This window comes from Notamacropus eugenii, chromosome 1 (genome assembly GCF_028372415.1).
Source record: "Notamacropus eugenii isolate mMacEug1 chromosome 1, mMacEug1.pri_v2, whole genome shotgun sequence".
Taxonomy (NCBI): Eukaryota; Metazoa; Chordata; class Mammalia; order Diprotodontia; family Macropodidae; genus Notamacropus; species Notamacropus eugenii.
In genome coordinates this window covers 507,487,329-507,498,508 of record NC_092872.1, presented here as the reverse complement: position 1 = coordinate 507,498,508, position 11,180 = coordinate 507,487,329, and the positions used below count along the sequence as shown (strand labels likewise).

At 38.0% G+C, this 11,180-nt stretch overlaps 1 long non-coding RNA gene across 1 annotated transcript in view; it reads right to left on the bottom strand.

Annotated features, from left to right (window-relative positions):
- Positions 1-259: 259 nt before the first annotated feature.
- Positions 260-11,180, bottom strand: part of LOC140527147 (uncharacterized) — an 87,437-nt gene continuing 76,516 nt past the window's right edge. Inside the window, exons 5-6 of the long non-coding RNA XR_011974699.1 lie at positions 2,221-2,407; positions 260-1,259 (exon numbers count right to left, since the gene is read on the bottom strand). This is a non-coding gene — a long non-coding RNA (uncharacterized lncRNA). The remainder of the gene's footprint in view (positions 1,260-2,220; positions 2,408-11,180) is intronic.

Genomic DNA, 11,180 nt, shown 5'->3' with positions numbered 1-11,180 from the left:
CATTCTCCAATGAAAAAGAGTGAGGCTTATTTCATGATTTGGCTCAAATGTTATCTTCCATAGGAGACTTTTCCTGATCCCATCTCCCTTAACTGTTAGTACTGTATCTTCCCCTCTAAGGCTACTTTCTATCTACTCTGTATGTGTCTTGTAATTACCTATTCATGTACAGGTTGTCTCCCTCATCAGAATGGAAGTACCTTGAGGGGAAGTCAGTGGGGTTTTTTTAAATTAATTTTTATCCTGGGTACTTTCCACAGTGGCTGGCATATAATAGGCTTTAATAAATGCTTGTTGGCTGACTTACTGATAATATCAGTTCACATTTCTATGGCACCTTAGAATTTACAAAGAATTTTCTTCACAACAGTGCCATGGGATAGCTAGTACAGGTATAAAAGTCTCCATTTACAGAGCAAGAAGCAGAGGATAAGGTAGGTTAAGGATTTTTCCCACCCAGATAATCTATCTCAAAGCTAGGATTAGAACCTAGTTACCTAACTTTGAGGTTAATGCTCTTTTCAGCACACTCCCCTGCCTCTTGGAACTGGAGGGTTCTTAGGGGTCATCTTTTTCAATCTCCTTAATTTGTACATGAGGAAATTGAGGCCAGAGAGAGAAAGTGACTTGCCTAAAGTCATACAGCTTGTAAGTGATAGTCTTAGGTTGGCCCTGAGGACTAGTGAGTCTCTATCTTGCTCTCACAATGTTGGCTGCCAGCCTCACTTTTCAGAGGCAGGCCCAGGCAGCACCAGGATATCTGTACCCGCCCAGGCACGTAGACTGGAAGAAGCAAACTAAGTCAGGAAGTAGGCAGATCCTCACTGATGTACAGAGAAAAATGCACTTCTTTTTTTTTTTAAACCTGATTGATATTCTAGGGAAATTTTGCTTTTTGGCATCAATTTGGGTGGAATGCCTGTAGGGATTCTGGGTTTTCTGTTTCCATTCCTGCCCTATGGCTTGCGTAGGAGGAGAAGAGAGGGGAATGCTTGCATCAGAATTTTCAGTGACCTCCATGGGGGTCTTTGTCCTCTTTAAACAAAGAAGCAGTGTGTATCTAGGATGGGGGTGTCTATCCCGATCCCAGAAACCCACAGCCCAAGCTGTAAAAAACCCTTACCCCTAAATCTTCAAGAATCTAGTCCTATTTACTGCCTCAATCACCTTGAACAGTTGTTTCTTCTGGGAAAGCCCATATATCTTGTAAAAAAAATGCATTTTTTTCTTCCTTCCCCCAAGTGGGTTGACTTGGAAACCTGTGGATGGAATGAAGAAAATGGGGCTGGTTAGAGGCTCTGGTCCTGAAACCCCAGGTGACACAGAGTTTACTGGCACAGAATTGGGTATCTCAGTAACAGCTAAGCCTTATTGGTGTTAATGATCTCAAATACCTTCCTGATTAGCTCATTGTAACTGGATAGCCTCCATTTCCCATGGTAGTGTGGTGGGTGGTAGAGAGTGCTAAACTGGGTACCATGAGGTCCGGGTCCAAATCCAGACTGTAACATTGACTATGTGGCCTTGGACTAGAGACTTCTCTTTTGAGCCTCGGTCTCCCCCTCTATAAAACTGGGATGGTATTGATTGCATGTTCCAATTTCACAGGATAATTATGGGGAAAGTACTTTGTACTTTCATAGAAATGGGAACGATTTTTATTATTAGTTTATTATTTAATTATATTTTATTTATAAATATATTATTTAAAAACAGAATAAGGAGAGAGGCAAGTTGTCAAGGGAGGCTGAGAGGCTTGCTGAGAGTTGCCTATGAGGCTAGAAGCATCTGGGGATTGCTTTGGGGAGATTTAGAGTTCCAAAAAAGACACGAATCACAAGTTCCTGCTAGATATTTCAACCGGAAAGAAAACATATGCCGGAGATTTAAATTCAGAATCCTCCTGAAGGAAAAAAGAGGATTAGAGACAATTTTTATCCTTCTTTCTGTTGCTTCTTAGCTGTCTCTAATAGAACTTCAGAGTTTTAAGAGCCAGGCTCCAGTAACTTTAGGTTACATAATTCTGAGATCTTAGAATCATTTGACTTAACAGAACAAAATACAGCCTAAAAGACAAAACATACCCTTTCCAACAAGGCATCTCCCTTACAAAAGTTAAGATTACATATTTCTTTGAGAGATATAAACCCTTAGAGAATTTTGTCTAATAATCCCTTGATTATCACTTTCAAGTGAGGCCTACAACAGAAAAGTCCATACTTCCCAGGGTCGTATAAGGTTCTTTCCTTCATCAAGTCCCCATGAAAGGAGGATGTCCCAGAAACAGTCTGATCTTCCAGGCGCTCCTGTTTGCAAAGGACTCTGTGCTGAGGACACTGAGCCCAGGATCACTACAGGACCTCTTTGATGTGATTTGTAGTCATTCAAAAGAGATTGAGCTTGGCACCTACCCACCAAAAAAGCAAAGGTGTGAAGAATGAATATTTTCAAAATTATGTACTTGGACAGAAATCCCACTGAGTTACTCCATAATGGATACATATATGCATATACATATATATGTATACAAACATGCACATACACACATACATATACACATATATATACATATACACATATACATACACCTTTACATGAGTACATATACAATTTGAAGGGTGTAAGGTGAAGCCTAAGGGCTTCAATGCAAATGTTATTTGCATTTCCCTTATTATTAGTGATTTGGAGCATTTTCATGAATTTGTGAATATATTGTAGTTCTTTTGAGACCTGTTTGCTCATATTATTTGACCACTTATCTAGTGGGAAGTGGTGATAGATAGACAGATAGACAGACATAGCTCTCTATATGAGCTCTACATATGTAGATAGATATCAAAATATATTAGCACTCTATATAGATATAGCTACCTATATCTATATAAATATCCATACATCTATGTCTATAGACATAGCTAGATTTTAGCTAAATAAATGTATATCTGAGGATAAAGCTATATTTTATCTATAGCTAGCTAACTAGCTATGAGAAAGACAGAGAGAGAGAGAGAGAGATTGTATATCTTGTATATCAAAACTTATCAGAGAAATTTGATACAAAGATTTTTTTCTCTTATTTTACCACTTTCTTACTTTGGGTGGAAGTTTTTCAGTTTCAAGTAATCAAACTTATGTATTTTATCTTTTGTAATTGCCTCTATCACATTTGGCTAAGAATATATCTCCTACCCATAGCTATGAGAGGTATATAATATATTTCTTTTCTAATTTTTTAATAGTATGCTCTTAAATATTAAGGACAGGTACCCATTTAGAATGTATCATGGAATATAGGGTAAGGTGTTGGTGTCTAATTTCTTCTAGTTTTTTTTTTTTTCCAGTTTTCCTAGCAGGTTTTAATCAAGTAAGGAACTTTTCCCTAGGTAATGTATACTTCCCACTTTATCAAACATTGGGTTATTAATCCCATTGTTTTTGATTCATTCTTGTCTAATCTCTTCCATTGATCTACCTATTTTTCAACAAATTGAAGATGAGTTTTATGACTGCTAAATTATAATATAGTTTGAGGTCTGGAAGTGTTATTCCCCCCTTGACCTTTGTTTCATCATTTCCTTGGATATTCTTTTTTATATTCTTGATATTTTGTTTTCTCAAATGAATTTTCTTTTTATTTTATTTTATCAAGTTCTATAAAGTTTCTTCCTCCAAGAAACATTGTCCTGAGGGAAACAACCAGTACTCAGATAATAAATAGAAACTAAATACAAAGTGATAATAAAGGGGCAATCAAGAAAGGCCTCACCTAGGTGGTAGCACTTGAGCTGAGCCTTGAAGGACGCTAGAGATTTTAAGAGGCTGAGGTGAGAACAGAGAGCATTCCAGGTATGGAGAATACACCCACAAAGGAACAGAAGTGGAGAGGGATAACAACTACAAAGGCTTTTTCAGCTTTATCTTGACTTTCATGGCTCCGTTCACATTCACCTATTATTACCATAGACAAAGTGCTGGCCCTAGAGTCAGGAAGACTTGAGTTCAAATATGTCTTCTGATCATTTTCAACTGTGTAACTCTGGGCAAGTTTCTTAACCTAAGTTTGCCTCAGTTTCCTCAACTGCAAAATGGGATGATAATAGCACTTACTTCTCAGGATTATTTTGAAGATCAAATGATATAATATTTGTATTTATTGCAGTGCCTGGTATATAGTTGGTGCTATATAAATCCTTATTCCCTATCCCCTCTGCTACTTCCCAGTCTCTTATTGTCTTAGATTCCTCCTCTTGATCCTGACACTTGGGTGTATCCTAAGGAGACAACGTTGGTCTTCTCTCTCTCTGTGCTCTCTCTCCCTTGGTGATGTCATATACTCCCAAGGCTCCAGGGGTCACCTCTATGCAGCTAATTTCCACTTCTAGATTTCTAACCTCCTCTTCTCAGAGGTCTAGTCTTAAATTTATGTCAGCCTGCTGTTTCAAAAGACTTCTCTATTAACTCTACCTGGCTATGATCATCTTGATCATACATCACTTCTGATGTCCCTTAGTTATCCTCTGGATCTAAAATCCAGAGTATATAAACCAGATAACGACTAACATTGGTTGTATGATTCTGGCCAATAATTTCCTCTCACTGGGTCTCAGTTTCTTCTTTGAGGTTCCTTAAAACTCTAATATACATGAGATATAGAACTAGAAGGGACCTTGGAGTTAGGATAGTCTGATATTCTCATTTTAGGAAACTGAAGCAAAGATAATTACTTGCCCCATGCCACACACATAGTAAGTAGCAGAGGTGGAGGAACATTCAGTGCTCGTGGCTAGGTAATGCCAATATAATAAAAATGACAATATGACCAAAATTGACATATATATTTTAATGCTAAACCTGTCAAATTACCAAGGTGAAACTTCCTACCTCTCTGACTCCTACTTTTCCTATGCCTGTGCCTTTGCAGGGTGTGTTCCCCATTATCCTGTGTCCTTACCTCTTAAAATGCCTAGCTTCCTTCAAAGTTCAGCTCCAGTGCTACCTTCTACATGAGGCTTTTCATGATTGCCCCTTTTGTTATCTATTCTCCACTTGAAAATACTTTGTATTTATTATCTGAGTACATGTTGTTTCTCCTAGTACAAAGTAAGTTTCTTGAAGGAAGAAAGTGTTTTCATTTTTTTTTTGCTTTCGTGTACCCAACACCTAGCATAGCGTCTGATACACAGTAAGCATTTGGTAATGCGGAAAGAAGGAAGGAAGGAAGGAAGGAAGGAAGGAAGGAAGGAAGGAAGGAAGGAAGGAAGGAAGGAAGGAAGGAAGGGAGGAAGGATCTCTGACAAAGTTTAGTAGTCCCTGTTTTTCCTGATTCTCTTGGCCTCTTTTTTCTAAGTACTATCCAGAACACCATAAATTTTTCAGCTTTCTAGGTCCTCAAAGGCCTTTCTGTGAATGCAGAAAGCCCCTCATTTTTTAAACTGAAATCCCTCTGAAAGATAACTGGGCTCTGAAAGTATCACTATTTCATACAGATAGATGAACTTCTCACACAGAAGTTGTACTTCATGCCAGACTTCCATTATGCTCCAGAACACAGTTGTCTGGAAAAGAGAAAGGTGGATAGATGGAAACAATTTATTTTAGATGTTATCCATTGACAGTTTTGAATCCTGGGTCAACTTTCCCACACCAACGAGCACACTACCCATGCAACTTCTCACTTTGCTTCCCACTCCTAGACCCCGTCAGCCAGCAAGTGCTCAGATAATATAAATTCATCTTCAAAGCAATTCCAGCCAAATATAATTGTGGAAGGGAAATTTGCTGGAATAAAAAATTGACCAATTAATTCCAAAGAGAAACGTAAAAGAGTAGGGGCTTATCCACAGCTTTGGATTATCCGTACTTTCCCTCTCCTCTGTTAGTGCCAACACTCTGAAAGATGACTGTAATTCCCAGATCCAACTAATCTTCCATCACATAGAAGGAAGAAATTTGAAATAACATGTAGTTAATCAATTGTAGTGAAGTCACTCTTGGACCAACCATCTAAGCACATAGGAATGCTGCACTCGGGTGGCCCCTGTGAGTACAGTGCGTCTTTAAAGGGGGTCTGGTGGAATGGGTCACCAAATACAAGCCAATTAACTTTAACAAGCCTCCAGTGTGTGGATCCAACACATGCTGAGGTGAGGTCACTCTTACCCATTCATTTTGATCGGTTTTAAAGATGTTGGTTTTCTAAGGATCACAACTCCCCAGATGAGCTCTGATCCCCAGGGCAGTCAGTTAACAATCTTTATTAAACTCCTACTGGGTACAGAGCCCAGAAGTTTAATAGCTTAATAAATGCTTATTGAATTGAATTAGTTGAGTGGGTGTGGTAAAGGAAATAAAAAAAGACATAAAAGTCCCAGCTCTTTCTCTAACTAGTTTTATAAACTGATGTGTATCATTCCCTCTCTCAAGATCTCAGTTTCCCAATCTGTGAAATAAAGAGCGAAAGGTCCCTTGTAGCTCTAAAATTCTATGATCAATGTTCTAAGATCCCTTCAAGCTGTGACATTCTATTTATCTGCCATGATTCCAAGAGAGAAACTTCTTTTTTTAAAGAGTTATATAATGGAATTAAAGAGATAGCACATGCTAGATGGAATCACTAATAAATGGGTCTACCCGGAGGAAATGAGGCTGATATTATTCCAAGTAGCTTGGAAAGGGATTTTAGAAATTCAGAATCACAGTGGATAACCCCTTCATGTGAAATAATTGGAATATTGCTCTACAGTGCTAATAAACACCTTGGTTTGGTGTAAAAGATGAGATTGCTGAGTGTCTCTCACACAGGGAAAAGAATAACTAACTCCCTCTGGCTTTATCCTCAGGAGCTTAGGGTTTGGATATTAGCCTTGTATGGATCTGCCGTTACATGCAGCCTTCAGAAAAGGATCTCGTGGGACTGCCAGAATTAGACTCAAACAGTCAGCAATTGTGCATGTAGCTCCTACTATGTGCAGTGCACAGAAGGGCAAGAAAGATCCCTGATTTGTAGGAGCATAGAAACAGACTTCCTGAGCCAGCTGGAAGCACTGGGGCCATGCCTGCCTGTGTGATTTCAATGCGGAAAGAAAAACAACCCAGACTTGGATTTCTCCAACTCTGGCCTCTCTGCCAACATAAACCTTGAAGCAAGATTGTGCATTTGGACGTCTTGGTCTGCCTCCCAGCAGGTCTGCCCAGCGTCTGTTTTATAACCCCCAAATTCCTTCTTGCCATTGAGTTTGTAAACAGAAAGGGGCTTGCAGGAGCAGACTCCTGGGTTTCTCTGCTGGTTGAAAGTTGCCATCGGGGGTAAACAAGAGTAGTTGGGGAAACACAGCTGCCTGGTTTCCTTTGAAGGTTTCATCAGGTAACAAACCCAAACACAGCTCATGATTTCTATCCTCCTCCAGCTACTGAATCTCTACTTGCTCATCCCATGCAGAGCAGCCCAGGTTAATGAGGATAATACAGCTAGATAAAACCTATCCCTCTATACAAATAGATTTTAGTCATTCTTTCCTTAGTTCAATCATTCATTTTAACTATCACCGAGCACCTATCATGTGCAAAACACTGTCCCAGGCATTATTGGGCCCCTGGGAGATGGTAAAGGTCCTTAGTTTCTTTATGTGTAGAGACGTGGTTGAACTAGATTATCTCTAAAGTCCAAAGACAAACAAATTGCCAACCAAGACCCTCCTGTTAGTAAGTGTCAGCACATAGAAATGGAAAAGAACTGAAATAACTTGATGAGAACTTATACATTTCCTCCTATCATTCCCTCCACCTGAGATGTCCTCCTTATTCCATCTTCACCAATGAAAATATTATCCATCCTTCAAGGCCTAATTCCAATGAAACCACAATTTCTCTCTTCTCTGAGCTTGTACAACATTTCATTTGAACCAGTCATTTGACACATATCACTACAGTGACAAGTATTACCAGAGAGGCAACCTAGTGCTGTACAAAATGATTTGGATTTAAAGTCAGATCTGAGGTTGTACCCCAGCTCAGGCGCTTACTACCCAGATGACCTTGGGCAAATCACTGAACCCAGTCTGGGCTTTATCTATAAAATAAAGGGTCTGACTCTGATGACCTCTAATGTCCCTTTGAATCCTTAATCTATGATCCTATCAACTTAAATGTATATAATGCATAATGTATTTATAGAATTCTTTCCTCACAACCAATCAGACTATGAGAAACACACATATGCAAATGTAAATACTAAAACACCCTCCCAAATCATAGGACGCAGGAAACGGGGAAAAGAGCATAGTGGAGCACTTGGGATGCCCCTGCTTCCTTCCATTACACAGTTAATCAAGTTGATGTGTTTAAAGTGCATAGATGTCGCCGTCAGAGCTAGCTTTGAAGCTATAACAGGCTTTTTATAAGAATAATAATTGGAACAAGAACAACAATATTGTTGAAAAGAAAATTCTTTGTTTGAGTTTTTACACTGAATAATGAGGAAAAATCAGGACAAAGAGAACTAAATGGAGTTTATTCTAAGTAAATCAAGGTAGCAACAGGATGATAGACTGACCACCGGAGATCAGTGATGGCTTCAGATGGGGCCAGCTTTTTTCAGTAACCTTTGTAAGAAAATAAAGACAATTCAGAGGTCAACATCAGCAAAAGAGGTTAGGTCCTTGAATATCAGTTCCTTCCCAAGGTAGATCATATGTGACAACTTTCAGGTAGGGACACAGATATCACAGGTAAGGTTGCTTGACAAAAAACAAATAATGCAAAAAGCTTCAGTCTTGATGTCACTTCCCTGACAGTACCTCTCTGAACACTGGTTGACATGCAGTACTACGTCAATGAGTCAACATAGCTTTCAATAATATTAACTGGCATTTATATAGAATCTTAAGGTTTATATGATCTTGTTTTTGATCCTTATAACAACCCTGGGTGGTAGGTGCTATTATGCCTATTTTACAGATGAGAAGACTGAGGTAGGCAACGGTGAAGTCACTTTCCCAAGGTCACACAGTTAATAAGTGTTCAAGGCTGAATTTGAAATCAAGTCCTCCTGACTACATGTACATACATACATATATATATATATATATACATAGATGTTACATAGATCTACATGTGAGTCTCAGAGAGCTTGAATGACTTTTATATGTTCATGCAACAAGTGTCAGAGTCAAGATTTGAATCCAGGTCTCCTGACTACAAGTCTGGTGCTTTTTTTCCTGTACCCAGCTCCTTCTCAAAGGTATGCCTTATCTTCTAGATGTGTTTGTATATGTTCTACCTTCTTTATGATTAATTGATAAATTCCTTGAAGACATAGACTGTTGCGAGAATTAAATGAGATAATTTTTGTAAAGCACTTAGCTTACAGCATTTAGTCAGTGTTACATAAATGCTTATTACCTTCCCTCCAGGATATTTTGAGATCTGTATTTATAGTATGAGGATGTGTTTATTTGCTAGTCCATGAAAAATAACAAGCTTCTGATGTGTAACTCTAGCCACTAGATTATTTCATGTTAGGCATTTAGGTGCTAAATTTTTAAAGTCTGCAGTGATATGTTGTAGTAGCTTTATAGCTATTCTGCATAATCTACACTGATCATGAAGACCAGGCTCCTTAAGGATAACCCTTAAATAGTTTCTTATGGTAATGAATTCCTGAACTGTCCTAATCCCCTCCATTCTTACAAATAGATCAATGGGACTCAGTATTTGATCGAGGCTTCTTTTTTGACATATTGGTTGAGTTTCTGTGGATGTTGCCCATCGAAGGTCTTTGGATTCCATTTTTTTTATCTCAATAATTTCATAGGTTCCTTATATTTCACTTTCAATTTCCACTTGACAACTCCAAAAACTAAAGTTTATTATAAGCATTTGCTATTTCTTGGTTACATGGTGTCTGCTTATTTCTAAAGTATTTGGGTATATTTTTGACCAGTTTATCATGTACTCTAAAAATGCCTATCAGTCCTCTTACTCCTTTTAGGCATGGAAGTACTAATCTTTCCACAGATGCCTTAGACCAGTGTTATGCTCTATCTTTAATATTGCATGCCATATTTTGGTAGGATGTTTTCCAAATCTATTGCTATATTTTACAACTCTAAAAATGTATTGGATAACTTATATTAATTGTTTTAAGCATGTTTTTCTCATTCATCTTTGATTTCAGAATGCCAGCCAGTCTCCCATCATATTCAGTTATAGCCTTCTCTTTATATCTTTTTAGTTGTAACATCTTGTCCAGAGAAGATCAAGGTATTTGTAGGTATCATCTTATGTAGGTATCGTCTTAATTCATTGGTTCAATGTGACCTACAGCTTCAAGCCTCAAGTCGTTAGTCTTTATGGTTCTGTGGTATACGTTGTGTTGTGGAGTCATCCAGTTGAAATGACATTTTGATACCACTGCAAAAGGATTCCAAGAGATTTGTTTTTGGTGGAGTCACATAATTTGATGTTATCCATCCATGGCATGTAATTAGTTAATAAGAAGTTTTAATTTGTCTCTTAATTTGGAAGCCATGCTTAGTTCTATTGGGAGAGATGATAATGAATTTAAAGTTAAACAGACAGATAATGAATTTAAACTACCTCCATGAAAAATGCCATGTTTTATATGAATTGTTTTTGACATTATTGTATTGGTAAAATAGTTTAAATAGTGCATAGTGTTCCATGTGGGAATCTAATATCCTGATGTTCTAACTCTGCTTAGGTTTATTTTACATATTTTGAGTATCTGAATAAGCAGTGACTGTGGAACTGAGTCAAGGGCTTTGCAGTAATCAAGGGGGGAGCACATATGTTATGGTACTTTCAGATGACTTATTCAATACTTACTGTTCCTTACACCCTAGGACTTTCTGCTTCTCAGCCAATATATTATTTTCTTGCAAGTGTTCATGAAAGTTTTTTTGGGGGGGGGCATACAAGCTGTAAAGAGCATAAACACACAATTAGCCTAGATTTGGAGGGAATCACTGATGTTCTCATCTTTTGTGAGGTTTTCTGTGAAGATAGGTAGGATCAGGTATACTTGAGGGGAAGCTGATTTGTTAGTTATTCATGAAAAATATAAAGCATTTGAATCAAATGGTTATGGATTTTATCTGTCCCCTCCATGGCCCAATTTTTCAAAGAAGCTAGAATTTTTGTCACTTTCCTTGATGTATCCA